Below are 16,214 nucleotides of genomic sequence, written 5' to 3' on the forward strand. Positions count from 1 at the left end.
CTCCACTCTTCTAAGGTTTCCACCGTTGGGTGTGGGTGTTCTCTGAAAGCTTTCTCTTTTGACAAATTTCCGTGCTTTGAGTCATGGCAAAAGCGGAGGGAAATGAAGGGCTGCCAAAGGTTTCGACATTTACATAAGCTCTTAATCAGCCCTCCAGTTCATTACAGTGGGATGGATCAATTACACCACTGTCCAGGCAAAGAAACAGGGGTCTCAGTTCTGCTGTTTTGACTTAGAGCATAGAGGGACAGCTTCTCCCTGTCTAAGAATTGTATCTTATGCTGTATTCTTGATATTCATTCATTTGATGAATATTTATCGGTTCTTAACCTGGGGATTATACTAAGTGCCACAGATATAATAATAAGTAAAAATAGATATGATCTCTGGCTTCGTGGCGCTTATAGCTGACCTGGAACGACAAACACTAACCAAAATAAAGGGTACTAGAAAGCGTATAGCAGGGGGACATAAACTTGACCACGCCTGTGGTCAGGGAACGGAGAAGGCAATGGCACCCCACTCCAGTACTCTTGCCTGGAAAATCCTATGGACGGAGGAGTCTGGTGGGCTGCAGTCCATGGAGTCGCTAAGAGTCAGACACGACTGAGTGACTTCACTTTTACTTCTCACGTTCATGCATTGGAGAAGGAAATGGCAACCCACTCCAGTGTTCTTGCCTGGAGAATCCCAGGGACGGGGGAGCCTGGTGGGCTGCCGTCTATGGGGTCGCGCAGAGTCGGACATGACTGAAGCGACTTAGCAGCAGCAGCAGCAGTGGTCAGGGAAGACTTCTCCTGGTAAATGATGTTTCACCTGTGATCCAAAGGTCTGGAAGTAGAGCCTTCCAGCATAGATGTAAACAGGATAGCTAAAGTAGAAAGCAAGCAGGAAAGATGAAGACAGGAGATGAAGTCAGTGAAAAAGCACTCTTTGTTGTAGGAACCGCTGAGAGGATGTAGCCACAGTACCCAAGGGCAGCATCTTCTTGATTATTATAAGATATTTGCACTTATATTAATATTGGGGTTATTTCTCTTTCATCTTATACCAGCTGCCATCATAACTACCATTTTTCTAACACTGTGTTTGCAATGCTATTTATATTATATATATTATCTCAGTTGATTCTCACCCTGACCATATAAGAAATGTACTGTCATTACACCCATTTTACAAAGGAGAAAAGCGAGGCTCAGGAAGGGCAGATAATTTGCCCAAGATCACACAGATGAGATGAGACTGGAATCCACGTGTCTCTGATTCCAGGTCCAAGTTCTTACCAACTCAGTTCTGCAGATTTCCCAAGGGCAGGAGCTGGGTCTTTCTGATTCTGCTTGGTTTGCTAGAGTGTGTGTGTGCGTGCTCAGCTGCTTCAGTTGTGTCTGACTCGTTGCAACACTATGGACTATAGCCCACCAGCTCCTCTGTCCATGGGATTCTCCAAGCAAGAACACTGGAGTGGGTAGACATTGCTTTCTCCAGAGGATCTTCCCCACCCAGGGTTTGAACCCAAATCTCCGGGGTCTCCTGCATTGGCAGGTAGATTCTTTACCACTAGTGCTACCTGGGAAGCCCACTTTGCTAGAGCCTGGCCCTCAATCAGAGCTCATTTCCCCAAGCTTCCCATTACTATCCCCACCTCTCCCTAGCTATGACTTCCCTAGGGCTCACTGCACACCAGTCACAGCCCTGAAGCACTTCTCATGTGTTAGCACATTATAATCTTTATCACAACCTATGAAGTACAGACTGTTTTCTTCATTCTCTCCATTTTATAGACAAGAAAAGTTCCTTACAGAAAGTTTGACAGTTTGGCCAAGCACACACAGTAAGAAGTGGCCAAGTGAGGACTCTAACCCAGGCGGGCTGGAGTCACGACCACTGGAGGTGATCATTCCTTTCGCGAACTGGGCACAGGGATGAACTTTATGTTTCTTGGAAAATGTGCATTCCTATCCCATCCAGCTTCCCAAATGCCAATATCTCTTCTGGGAGAACTTCCCCCACTGCACAGCCTGAGTTATCTTCCCCTAGGCTTCCTCCAGTTCCTTCTCTCGGACTCTTGACCGGGGTCTACAGCCCTCCTGCATGCCCCTCATTGCCTACACTTCCCCTTCTAGCACTCAGCACATAAACTGGGTATTTCTACTCCTGGCTCACTTATCTGCCACCCACACTGGGCAGAGCCCAAGCCACCCAGGCATCGCCACATCCACAGCACCTGGCCCTGGGGCAGGGCTGTGTCATTTGTAGGGAAAATAGATAAGTTGATTAAGTGAGTGAATACTGAGTCATCCGATGTTGTTCCCCATTGTCTTTTGTACATACCAGGCCTCATTCAGTGTTGCTGAATGATTAAATGAGTGCATCATCTGATTCCAGAAATTATTTCTTCCTTTTGGCGGTTTTTTTTATTTTTTCCTTTTCCCTTTCCTTGTTTACAAAGCCTAAAGAAAAATGATAGAGGTACAAAGATCAAGGATGAGGCAGTTGGTTTACAGGAAAGGTAAGGAAAAGTGAGAATCTAGGATTTTTCCATCCAGCTTCAATGTGAAAAAGGAAAAAAAAAATCTGAGCTCCTTCCTGCACTGTGCAGGCTTGTGGTCAGTCTGAGCCCTGCTCTTCTGGTCTGCCTGGCCCTCCTGACCCTCCCAGCCCTCCTGGAGCCTGAAGTCTCAGTCCCTGAGGCTCCCAGGAGGGCGGGAGCTGGCGTGCACTGTGATTGTTCCTGCGCCCCAGGACGGCAGCGGCTGTTCTGGGCACTTCAGGAAGTACTTGCTCCAAAAGGCCCTTCCAGCTATTGTTACAAGGGCCAAGCCCGCTGAGCTGGCACTGGGACAGGCTGCCCCCTCCAGGCCAAGGGTCTGTCCAGGTCCCTGGGAGCCGGAAGGTGAAAGATGGGGTCGGCCAGCGAGGGATACTCGAACAAGGAAGGAGTCTGGAGCTCAAGCTTCCCCTTTCGTTAGGCCATCAGCGCCAGGAGCTGGCTGCCTCTTCGTCAATTTCTGCCTCCTCTGGAACGCACGTGTTGATTGAGGATAAGCCAGATGATGCCGCTGATATGCGGCTGGGCCACTGAGGTCTATCCAATGCCATGAAAGGAAGGTGGGCCTCGGCATCGAGACTCCAGGCTTGTAGGCTGGCTCTGTGCCTCCCTGTGCCCTTGGACACTTCTCCTCCCCTCTTCCTCTTCGGTTTAAAAAAAAAAAAAGAACCTCTCAACCAGCTTGAGAGGTTAAGAGGATACACTGAGCTAAGATTGATGAACCTGTCAGGTACACAATGGCGGTGGGAAAATGCTAGTTTCCTTCCTCCTCCCAAGCAGCTGGACGAGGGGAGGAGGGTGGGTCACGGTTGTGCAGGGTTCCTCCCTATTGCAGGCTGCCGGCCCCGGGCACTAAGCCCACCCCAGCCTGAATTCTCCTGACAGCTGCCCTGCTTCTCTGCTTGGCCTTGCTTGTGACTCCTGTTTGAACCAAGAAAAGCTTCAGCTCTGTTCCAGCCACAAAAAAATAGCAAGCATGATGCAATATGTGTCTCTCACAGCCACCACCACAGAGGGTTCAGATGTCCATCCCAAATCCATGCCAAATAAGTCCATGCCCTCCTGTTCCCATGAATTCTGGGTACTCTCATGCCACCAGTCCACCCACAGCTGCTTAGCTACCCCCTTGTCTTGTGACCAAGACCACCAACTCAACCGCCAAGGCACAAAATTAGCCTGGGGCAAGAAAAGCTTCCAAGTACCTAGACCATGCACCTGACCTTTAGGAATAATGATAACAGCAATGTTTATTGTGTATTATGTGCCCAGCACTGTTCTGAGCTCTTTATATTAACTCAATAATTTTCATCAGCACATTTTGAGGTGGGTACTCTTTACATCCCCATGTTACCAAAGAGGAAACTGAGTCTCAGGGCCAATGTCAGCATCATGGCAGCTTAAGACATTCTTCCCCTCCCCGTTTTTAACAACTAATTACACATCCATCCATGAACAAAAGTGACCCATGGGAATTGTGGGACTCAGCACCACACGCAGGGGATTCAGGAGTACCCTAGCCCACCTGTGCACCCAAAAATAGTTAGACAGACCTTGGAAAGGACTGTGGAAACTGAATCTGAGTTTAGTCACTGACCCGAAACCACAGAATTGATGATTTACAGGCAAAATCTGAACCCATGTCTGCAGCTGCCACGTCCAGTGCTTGTTTCCCTCCCCCCATCATGCCGTTGACTCCCAAATCAAATAGAACTGGAGACCAGGACCCCTTTCAAAGAGGTTCTGCAAAATAGAATTTCCCCTCACAAATCCAGGCTTTAAAACCCCAAACTAAGTCTGATGAGCAAAGCAGAGTGGTCCTCAAAGGGAGAGAAGGCAGGCAGCGTGATGTGGTCAGCCCTCTCTGCCACGAGCTAGGAGTGTGGTCCTGGGCCAGCCAGTGGTGCTCTCTGGCCCTCAGACTCCTCACCTGTGAGAGGAGATAGAATTAACCTGGCTTCAGACGAGATCCCTCCCAGTGCTGGCATTCCAAGACCCCATGGGACAGCTGCCGTTTATGAAGCATTTCCTCAGTGCCGGGTACTGGGCTATTTTTATATAATCACAAAATAATCATAGCCATTTGCCAGGCTCTGCCATAACTTCTTTCCCCGGTGTTGTCTCATGTCATCCTTAAAATAACTCTGAGAGACAGGTATTACTATCCCTTTCCCCTTTCAAGAAAGTGATTACAAATTCACCCAAGTTGTCCTGCCAGTGAGTGATGGGATCTGAACTCTTTGTCTGACTTTAAACCCCATGCTGCTCATTGCTGGACTACTTACAGTGCCCCCGCCCAACCTCAAGCAGGGACGGATGCCAGGAAAAGGCACTTGTTTTTCGCTTATCCCAGATGCCTGTCCATCTGCAGCGGCCTTTTTTTTCCATTCCAATCATCATTCACAGTGGGACTTACACGGGGCAGGTCCCAACTGCCCATGTGCAGCCGCAGCAGCCCGCAGCCCACGGGGGCCTCCCTGCCAGCCCCTTGGCCACATCTGTGAAAGCCCTATCCCTGAAAATAAACTGATCAGGCTAGGGGAGGGGGTCCCCCTTATTTATTTAGTCCCAGCCCTAAGGCTAAACTGGTGGCCTGGCAGCTCAGAGTGTTTTTCTCTGAGCTGAAAAGCCAACTCCAAGTGCTGGGGTGAGCAGGTTAGGAAACTTGAGAACCACACAGACATCAGGGAAAATTCCATGGGCAGTAGCCTGTGGTGAAAGGACTATATGGCCTAGAGTTCCTTCTCCCCAGGAAAGATTGCAAGCTGCCCCTCTAGTCTGTCATACAGGGTGAATAAGAAAGAGAGAAACAAATATTTTGTATCAATGCATATATATATATGTATATATGGAATCTAGAAAAATGATATCGATAAACCTATTTGCACGTGAATAGAGATGCAGACATAGAAAGCAGACTTGTGGACACAGCTGGGAAACGAGAAGGTGGCACGAACTGAGAGGGTAGCATTGACATATATACACTGCTGCTGCTGCTGCTAAGTCGCTTCGGTCGTGTCCCACTCTGTGCGACCCCATAGACAGCAGCCCACCAGGCTCCCCCGTCCCTGGGATTCTCCAGGCAAGAACACTGGAGTGGGTTGCCGTTTCCTTCTCCAATGCATGAAAGTGAAAGTGAAAGTGAAGTCGCTCAGTCGTGCCGGACTCAGCGACCCCATGGACTGCAGCCTACCAGGCTCCGCCGTCCATGGGATTCTCCAGGCAAGAACACTGGAGTGGGTTGCCATTTCCTTCTCCAATGCATGAAGGTGAAAAGTGAAACTCCCGTGTATGAAATAGCTAGCTAGCTAGTGGGAAGCTGCTGTATAACACAGGGCGCTCTGCTCTGTGCTCTGTAACAACCTAGAGGGGTGGGATGGTCTGGGGGTGGTAGGGAGGCTCAAGAGGGAGGGGATATATATATACTTATAGCTGACTCATATAAGTATATATATATACTTATAGCTGTTGTACAGCAGAAATCAGCACAACATCGTAAAGCAATTATCCTCCAGTTAAAAATAAAGTTCAAAAAAAGAGAAGGGAAAAAAAACTAAAGGATCACTAGACACACACAAAATAACCTAAGTAAACCAAGAAACTCCAGGAAATAGCTAAGGGAGCTGGTGGCTGTTTGTGTCATGGTGGTGCGTCATTCAGGAATTGCTGACCAGCCCTCTAGGGGCAGAGCTCACTGGCTGGTCACAAATCCCACTAATCCCCGTGGGCTGTGCTGCCCCAGCTGACTGCAGAGAGCAGCAGAGACAAGATTCTCCCAGGCAGAGCAAAGGTGTCTGGCAAGACTGCCCAGAGGAACTGCAGATGGAACCATCCAGAAGCCGGCAGAGTTTGAACCAAGAAGCTTCCGGTAGGAATTCCTTTCTGGGAGGTCACTCAGTACCCACATATTTACCTTGGTTGGTTGTACCAACCAAGCTTAGATTGCCCAAAACAATTTCTAACTCATTCAGACCCTTCTTCATTCTGACAACTGAAATGGGAAACAAACAAGCAGCTATTTTTGGAACAAGATCACTTCCACACACAGTGTGGACATAGGCAGAATTCCATTTCTTTCCCACAAAGGACTGACCTTGATCTCGTACTGTGGGTTTTGGGCTGCGCTGGGCACCGAATGTTGGCCCCACTGGATGCAACAACACACCTAGACCTCATCTGTTATATGTGGTCTCCAGTCACACTCTTGTCCTTTCATGCCTGGGTCACAGAGAGATGCCAGGCTTTGGGGTCCCAGGATCTATTTCAAATCCCAGCTCACCCATTTTCGTTCTTTGAGATCCTGAACAAGTCACCCATGCTTCCTGAGCCTTAGTTTTCCCATCTACAAAATGGGGCTGGTACGTACACTCTACCTTAAAACGTGGTACAAGGCTCAAAAGAAATAATGTTGGTACAAAGCATCAGGAACCTAGTAGGAACTCTGTAAACGTAATTCTTTATCCCTTCTCATAACAGGCAAAGGAGATACTGTTAACGAAAAGAAGGAAGGAAGATTGGAAGAAAGGAAGGAGGGAAGGGAGAAAAAAGGAAGAAAAGGAAAAAACCTTGCAACACAAACCCCAATCGCTTCAAGATTTACTGTGATTCCATTTTCATTTTCTAATCTCATTGCCTAAGCCCTAAATCACCACACTTTGGTTTCAGTGCAAAGAAAAAAACGTTTGCAGTCCTCTCCTACCCCATGCCTATCAGAGTAGGTCTTATACAAAGAGAAGGCAAGAGGGTCTGGGGGACCGAGGATATCAAGTCCCTACAAAAGCTCCCAGCCCTCACGCCCGTGCTCTTGCTCCCGGTCTGATGTCTCCATGACTCAGGGCTCTGCAGCGATGGCCCCCTACCCACGGATGCCAGAGCAACTTTTACCAGTGTCCCTCTTTGGATGACCATTCCACATTCTTTCAAAGAGGATCCCATCTATTTCCACCCCAACCTAACTCACACCCTGCAAAAGCATTAACACCATGAAGAATGACCTCTTTTAGCAAAAGCGAGGAAGAATTCAGGCTCAGAACTGAAGAAGCCTAAGTTTTCGCTTCAACTTTCTCACTTACTTGTGTACCCTTGGCCAGGTTTCCTCGGCCAAGCAGAATCTTGTCCAATGATGACCTTACATTGTACATCACACCAGGCTTCCATGAGGACTCATATCATTTACTTAAAATGTCTAGCATAGTACTTGGAGCATAGTAAGTGCACAGTAGACAATTGTTTTTATGACCTGGCCATTAAAATTTACAGACCATATGCATTTCCTAAAATTCCAGTTTTTGCAACTCCTACCCCAGTTTCTCCCCCCCCCCCCCAAAAAAAAACAAGAAAGCACAAGGATAATAAAATTTAGAAAGGAAAATTTTCTAAGAATTTTTTTTTTAAAGTAAGACATACGGGTTGGTCAGGTTCTGCTTTAGGCACTGTATGTAAATTCCCATTCCATCTTCAGGTTGCCCTTTTAGTAAATACTCCCCCCACTGGAAGGGTAAGCAGAAGAACGGTTGGGAACAGACTATCTGAATCTGAACTCTGACTTGGCCACTTAGTGTGACCTGGGGCAAGTGGCTTCACCTCTCTGAGCCAATTTCTTTGTCCTATAAAGTGAAAATTATGATACCCATAAGGTGTTCATGAGGATTGAATGAGTTAGTATATGCAAAGCAGTAAGAAGAGTGTTATGCACCTAGTAAACACTCAGTACATGGAATAAAAGTACTATCAGCTTTCACAGAGACTGAAACAGATTCAAGGAGATTAACTAGTGCATCCAAGCTCTCACACTGGTTAAGTGGCAGGAGCAGAATTTAAATCCAAGTCAACCTGACTTCAGAGCCAAGGGTATGTTTATCCTACCACTCTTTATCACATACCCGGTAAGAAAATATTTGAGACTTTTTCTAAGGAGAGAAGACAGGGCCAACGAAAGTGGAGCCTGGGTATTCGGGAGAGTGATGGTATTTCTGGCAGAAGTAAGAAGGACAGAAAAGGGGAACTGGTTTGGGGAGAAAGACGGTCCATTCCAATAGAACATCTGAAGCTAACTTGCAAATAACCCTGTTTTTGACTGTATTGCCACCTGAGAGTACAGTGGGCATTCAAACCAATTTGCAAGCCCCTTGTGGGAGCAGTCCAGACATGTGTGCGTGCATGCTCAGTCACCCAGTCATGTCTGACTCTTTGCGATCCCATGGACTTGTAGGCCGCCAGGCTCCTCCGTCCATGGGATTCTCCAGGCAAGAATAATAGGAGTGGGTTGCCATGCCTCCTCCAGGGGATTTTGCTGACCCAGGGATCAAACCAGTATCTCTTATGTCTCCTACATTGGTCCTTTACCACTGCTGCTGCTGCTGCTAAGTCACTTCAGTTGTGTCTGACTCTGTGCGACCCCATAGACGGAAGCCCACCAGATTCCCCCGTCCCTGGGATTCTCCAGACAAGAACACTGGCGTGGGTTGCCATTTCCTTCTCCAATGCATGAAAGTGAAAAGTGAAAAGGAAGTCGCTCAGTCGTGTCCGACTCTTCGTAACCCCATGGGCTGCAGCCTACCAGGCTCCTCCATCCATGGAATTTTCCAGGCAAGAGTACTGGAGTGGGGTGCCATTGCCTTCTCCGCCTTTACCACTAGTGCTACCTAGAAAACCCAATACTCAGTACCAACTTCAATGCGGAGTCATGAAGTCTGGGTCTCTGATGCACAGCCCCTCCCTGGAGCCCAGCCCTCAGGGAAGCATCGTTCTAAAACGCTAAAGCAAGTACTCTGTGCCTTTCTGCCAGGCCCGGTGGCTTCAACGCACAGAACGTGTAATCCTGGTTCATGGGGACAACACCACGGTGAGGAGAGGCAGCAAGCGGGCCGGGCCGGCAGGGCAGACCTTCAAAGCCTTCCCGTGACGCTCCTGGGCTGTAGGATTAACCACACTTAATGTCTCTTTCTGCCTGTTTGCTTGAGCACTGAGCATCTTTCGCTTTGGTGATTAGAAAAGAAGTGGTTGAAACAAAACAGAACACAGGCATGTGGTCATCCCAGCTTGGAGGATTACTGGCAATGTGTGTTCCCGCTTCTTTCCTTTGTGTGTTTTCTGTTTTACCACATTTTCTGCTTTGAACATGTAATGCTTGGGGATTTAAAAAGAGAAAAAGAACAAACGTTATGAAAAGTCAAACAAGAATGATTTCACGTGAGTGTGCGCTAACCACCCAGGCTTCCCTGGCTCCTGCCACAACCTGCTGAAGGTGGGATTAGGTCACGTGCTCCCTCCATGAAGAGGAGAACCTGCCAAGACCGGGTGGCTGCACTCCCAGGGGTATCGCACACAGGTCATTCATTCCACCTGCGCCACCAGACCGAAAGCTGAGCACATTTTTTTTTTTTTCAATCATTGTCTCTGTTCAACTGACGAACCTGATTATTTTTTACCAAATGGAAAAAAAATTTTTTTTTCTACCTGCTCAAAACTCACATTGTGTCATTTAACTCCATTCTTCAAACCAGGAAGGACATGTTCAAATTCCTTAGAGAAACCTTTAAGGGCTGTTGATTCAAATGTGAAGATAAATGAGCCCCACGGGGGTATAATTTCTGCCAGGAAGAACAGATTGGGCCAGAGTCAAAGCACTCATGTTTTGTGTTTTCTTCTTTCGAAAGAGAGAAAACAAAGAGAGAAGAAGGGGAGAGAGAAAGAGAGGAGGGAAGAAGGAAAGAAGGGAGGAGAAAGTGTGTGTGGGGTGGGGGAGAAGTGAATTAAGAAAATAAATGAATAGTGTTGACTCTTAGAACGCAATGGTGATATCTAGAACAAAAATGACCTTCAATTGGCTCTTTCTGCCCCTTCTTTTTCAGATGAGAACACTAGGCTCAGAAAATTAAGTAATTCACCTATTTCAAACAGTCATACAAGCGAGATTAGAAGCCAGATTTCCCAATTCCGGACCTGGACCACTTTCAACCCCACACACTCTGCCTTCAGGTGCAGGGAGGTATGTGTGACCTACCCAGCTTACTACAAAGGCCTTGACATTTAAAGGATTAAGCATTTGGATGATGCCTTGAGAGTATTCCTTCAAAGACAGTTCTCTCAAAAGAGGTGGATCAAAGCAGGCTGGTGGAAAGAGGGGTCTGTATCAGTTAGGGCACTTTCAACTGCCAGCAGCAGAGCATCTGACTCAAACTGGCTTAAGACAGAAAGGGGATTTTGTGGAAAGTGCAACGGTCTGGCCACCTTCAGAGGAGGTCTGTTCCCCGAGGTTAAATTAAATCACCAAAGATCCAGTTTCTCTCCAACTCCTTTGCTCCGCCTTTGGCAGCGGCCTCTTCCTGCTATGGCTCACTTCCCTTGCAGCCCTAACTCAGATACTCTCAGGACGGATCCCTTCCCTCCCCGGACCTCAGTTCCCCAATTTGTCCAATGATGGGACTGGTCATGCATGAGCTCTCAGAGCCCTTCCACCACCGAGGGTGTTTCTCAAAAGGTGGTCCACAGGTCATACGCACTAAAAGTGTCATTTAGAACATTTGTTAAAACATGTAGTTTCTACACTCTAGCTTAAGTCACTAAACTTTAATCTCCAAGAAGCACAGGAAGCTATAGTTTCAGCAGACTCACCCAGAATATCCTCATACCCATAAAAGTTTGTTAAACATTTATTCCCAAGGCAAAGGAGCCTAGAACAAACAGTAAGCCATGGCTGGTGAGCCAGATCCTGCCTGGAGAGTTCAGAATGGTTTTACATTTTTTAAACATTGTATTAAAAAAAAAACCTCTCACAAAGAAGAACATGAAACAGAGACCTTCCATGGCTCACAAAGGCTAAAATATTTACTACCTGGCTCATTTTGGGAAAAAGTCTGCCAACCCGTAGCCTAGAATAATGAGGTCATTGGATGGTGGAAAGAAAGGCAGGAGGTGAAACTGAACAGTTTATAGGACTGATGAGGCCAAGAATTCCTGGGAGCAGGAGTTTTCAATGTTCCATCAGTTCCATGGAGAATCGAGCAAGGAAAAAAAATAAAATGTGCTCAAGCTCTGGTACTTAGTTTAAAAAATATCTTTCTCAGGAGACCTCTTGGAGTCTCTGGTTAGGTCAGTGTCTATTATTGACGTCAGGGCCAGCAGGGGCTCAGTAAGGGCTCAGAAAGGATGGGGTCAGTGTGTGACCTCTTTGTCCTAAAAGCTCTACCCTGTACCATTGGGAACACTTGCGGGTCAGCTTATCGGGGCTCCTTTTTATCCCTTACCTCCAACCACTGTGCAAATACCAATCAGCTAAGGACACAATGCTGAGAGTGCTGTCCTAAATCAGAGAGGTACTTCCTCAGGAACTTGCCCAGAAGTGATCCCAGTTCTTCTCAGGCGCTGGGCAAGAGCACTAGTGGGTAAGCCCACGGCTGCGGAAGTCAGACAGACCTAACGTCAACTGCTGCCTCTGAACTTGCTCTATGGTTTTAGTTTTGCACTAAGATGGTTGCCACTAGCTCCCATGTGGTTATTTATATTGAAATTCATTCAAATTAAGTAAAGTTTTTAATTCAGTTCCTGTCTCATGCTTGTCACACTAATAGTCACACTAATGGCTATTATCAGACCATGCCAGTACAGGACACTGCTACCACCAGAGAAAGTTCTACTGGACAGCGCTACTGTAGACAGTCTTCGACAATTAGTTCAAATCCAGCCTCTGGCTTTCTTTCTACCACCCAACGGCCTCATTATTCTAAGCTCTATTGCCTTGGGAACATATGGTTGTCAACCCAAGCCTCAATTTGTTCATCTGTAAAATGGGTGTAATATCAGTAGTATATCTACTTGTGGAGATTACAGGTGATAAAACAGGTAGACGGACTAGCACAATATGTGGTCCATAGAAAGTGCTCAGTAAAGGGTTCTTACTATTAATATTATTGTGTGCAAAAGTCTCACCCTTGTTTATTACTGGTGCTCTCCCATCTTGCTCTAGGCCAGTAGTTCTTAAATTCTAGCATGCGCAAGGCTCTCCTGGAGCTCTGGTTAAACCCCAGATTGCTGGGAGACACCTACCTCCAGAGTTCCTGATTCAGTAGGTCTGAAAGCCTGTAATTTGCATTTCTAACAAGTTCCTAAATCTTGTTGATACTGCAGTTCTGGGAACCACACTTTGAGAACTGCTTCTGTAGACACCTCTTTTGTTGGGGGTTGGCGGGGGGGGGGGCGGTCCATGGAGGGGTGGTTAGGGAGTTGTGATTTCTTTGTGAATATTTTCCTTTCCTGAACATACAATGCTAAGTCATCCACCTGCCTTTGAATAGGCTAGTCCCTCTACCCGCAAAGTCCCCTTTATCTGCCTGTTTCCAACCCCAATTCAGACTCTGATAAACCTGGCCAGCGGCTTCTCTCGGACTCTCCACTGGAGTCACTCATTTCCCTTGGCTGCCTCTCACATTTTGCTGGTTGGTTTGTTCTGCATAACAGTTATATGTTTCCCTGTCTGCATTTTCTAAGGTGTGGAAAGTATTTCACTGGTGCTACCTAAGGCCAGATTTTGTGGTACATCCACATTTTAGATGATACACAGAGAAACAAACAACACTGAACCAAATTCAATGAACGTGTAATTATTGTTTTCAGTTCTTTCCAAATTCTGATTACATCCAGGAGAAAGTCTGGAGGATTTCATCTCCTTGCTATTAACTCTCCAGCTCAGAGCCTGAGTCAGGTAATTTCATCACCACCACCATCATCATCACTGTCACCAAAACGATGGCAGCTGAAATTCATATGAGGCTTTCTGTGTGCCTGGAAGAGCTCTAAGGGCTTGACACATATTTGCACTAATTAATTCAGTTAATCCCCACAACCCTATTAAGTAGATAGAATCATGATTCCCAGTGTACAGATGAAGAAACCGAGGCACAGAGAGGTTATGTGACTCAGTCTTGGTCACACAGCCTGAAAGTGGGCAAAGCAGGATTCCAACCTAGATAGGGTATCCAGTGTGCTCGTAACCACAACACTGCTAAGGTCAAGTTTAACAATACTGTTTTGTTTTTACCCTTGTCTTCTATTTTGGCAAGTATGGTCTTTTTCTATTTAGCTGGTGATAAAAAGTCTCTTTTTGAACCTAAATTAATATATGGTAAAAAAAAAAAAAACAACAGTGGGGCAAGTGAAGCACAAATATTTAGTGCATAATAGAACTGGATTTTGGATATAGCAGCTGTGAGGTGGCACGCCCCTGACAGATTTTGAGATAACCAGTCCAAGCCGACTGTGAGCTTCTCTGAGGCAGGATCCTGTCTGGGTCAGTCAGGGTCCAGCCAAGGAACAGATGGTTCGCTGAACGTCTTAATTCAAAAGAGTGTTGTGATTTCCCTGGCAGTCCAGTGGTTAAGACTCCACATTTCCACTGCAGGGACACAGGTTCGATTCTTGATGGTGGAATTAAGATCCCACATGCTGCACTGGACGGCCAACAAAAAGTACAGTGAAGGTGGTGTGTAAAAAGATGTGGGCAGGACGAGGGAATAGCAGGAGGTAGTGACCTGCCAGGGACTAGCCACAGAGGAAGGCTGCTACCGTCCTGGAAGGGACAAGGGGCAAAAATGGTATTACTAGATTATGATGGGGAGGCACCCCATAGAGTATGTAGTCAAAGGAGAACTAGCTATGAGTGGGGAGGGCCCACCTATTTCTCCTCTAGCCTTCTGAACTCTGCCCTGCCAACTACTGCCACAGACAAATTAAGCTGCAGGCCAGAGGGCAAAAGAGCCTGGTGATGTCATCGATAGAGATCAACCACGAGGCACAGAGCAGGCCGGAGGGAAGCAGGCATGAGAGTGCAGCAGCCCGTGGGGGATAACCAGCACTATGGCAGGTGCAGCATGGAACACAGAGGGCGGACGTCTAGGAGGCATGCAAGATGCATTTGCTGCTTTTAATCCAACTGAACCAAATGAAGAAATTGGTTTTGAGTAAAAGATGCTGTGTGCTAAGGGCATCTGGACCCTGGACCTCTAGAGTTTCACTTCCAGCTTATCTGGGCAAGCAAGTCATCATATTTCACTGGCCTCCTGGGGCTTGAGTCACACACGTTCAGGGGGAGTGGAGTTGCTGATGCCTGTAAAGGGTTTCAAGCTGTAATTATATCCCCCACCTCCTCAGAGTGTCTAGACAAGATTGTAAGAGCTGGGGAGTGGGCGGGGGGCGGGGGATGACCTCAGCTTCCTGTGGCCCTTGAACAAGTGGAAATTCCTGGCAGAGGCCCTCCTCCCAGAGTGCATAGGAACGGATCCTCAGCAGCAGCAGCAGCCTTAGTCTGAGGCATGAAGACCAAATGAGAAAAAGACTCATTTAAGAGTCTCAAAAGGAAAGGGAGTCCAGTCGTGCACTGACAGTAGGGAGGAATCCTGCTGATGTTCTCCAGGAAGCTTTTATATGACTTATTATTAGCGATGCTAATAAAATCTCATATTCATCACAAACGCATTATATGCTGAACACTAAGCATCTTACATATTTTGCTGCGTTTGATCTCCACAACCACCCTATGAAGTAATAGTAACCGTACTTTTATTAAAAGTTTATTTTTAATTGGAAGGTGATTGCTTTACAATGTTGTGTTGGTTTCTGTCGTACAACAACATGCATCAGCTTTAAGTACACACACACACACACACACACACACACACACACACACACACACACATATATCCCCTCCCTCCTGAGCCTCCTCCTCAACCCCCCATCTCACCGCTCTAGGGCGTCACAGAGCACCAGGCTGAGCTCCCTCTGTTACATAGCAGCTTCCCACTGGCTCTTCTACACATGGTAGTGTACATATTCCAATGCTGCTCTTCAATCCATCCCACCCTTTCTTTCCCCCGCTGTGTCCGCAAGTCCATTCTCTATGTCTGCGTCTCTATTCCTGCCCTGCAAATAGGTTCATCAATATCATTTTTCTAGATGCCATATATACACATTAATATACAATGTTTGTTTTTCTCTTTCTAACTTACTTCACTCATGCAACAGGCTCTAGGTTCATGCAACTCAAAAAGAAGAAAATGATGCTTAGAAAGCCAAAGAAAACATGGTTTCAGTTACAACTGACTGAACATTTATTACGGGCCTGGCACCATCTTTTTTAGGTACTTATATCAGGCTATGTATCAAAGCGAGGCTGTGTCTCCCCGATAGGGGATCTACAAGGTCAAAACAATGTTCATAATAACACTAAAATGGTTATTTTCCTTTCCCAGTGTATTGACATTTGCACTGAATGGTGTAAAAGAAAAGGTGGGGGAAAATGTCACTGCCGTAGCATGAATCAAGGCAGTGTACCAAAGGATACTCGTGGTCCCTGTGTTCTTCCAACGGGAAAAAAGTGCTAATTCACTTCATTATGATTTTGATGAAGCCAAATAATTATTACCTTTATTAAATCTCAACCCTTGAGCACATGTCTTTCTGTATTCTTCATGAGGATGAGGGAAGATGGCATCATTCACTTCTACACGTGTTCAAGTTCCTTTGTTTTCTCAAGGAAAGACACCTGCACAAACCACTGAGTTGATATCTGATCTGAACTCTTTTTTTTTCCTGGATTACCATTTGTATTTAAAAGAACAAATGAAAAACTATAGCCATTCAGATGTAAGTAATTGGCAGATGGTCTCAAAAATTA

The 16,214-nt window shown here is 46.5% G+C and overlaps 1 long non-coding RNA gene across 1 annotated transcript; it reads left to right on the top strand.

Moving 5' to 3' along the window:
* Positions 1-6,286: 6,286 nt before the first annotated feature.
* On the top strand, positions 6,287-7,885 carry LOC139187179 (uncharacterized). Its single transcript, XR_011570789.1, has 2 exons — positions 6,287-6,413; positions 7,022-7,885. It is a non-coding gene; the product is annotated as an uncharacterized lncRNA (long non-coding RNA).
* The last annotated feature ends 8,329 nt before the right edge of the window (positions 7,886-16,214 follow it).

Source organism: Bos indicus, chromosome 15, assembly GCF_029378745.1.
Source record: "Bos indicus isolate NIAB-ARS_2022 breed Sahiwal x Tharparkar chromosome 15, NIAB-ARS_B.indTharparkar_mat_pri_1.0, whole genome shotgun sequence".
Taxonomy (NCBI): domain Eukaryota; kingdom Metazoa; phylum Chordata; class Mammalia; order Artiodactyla; family Bovidae; genus Bos; species Bos indicus.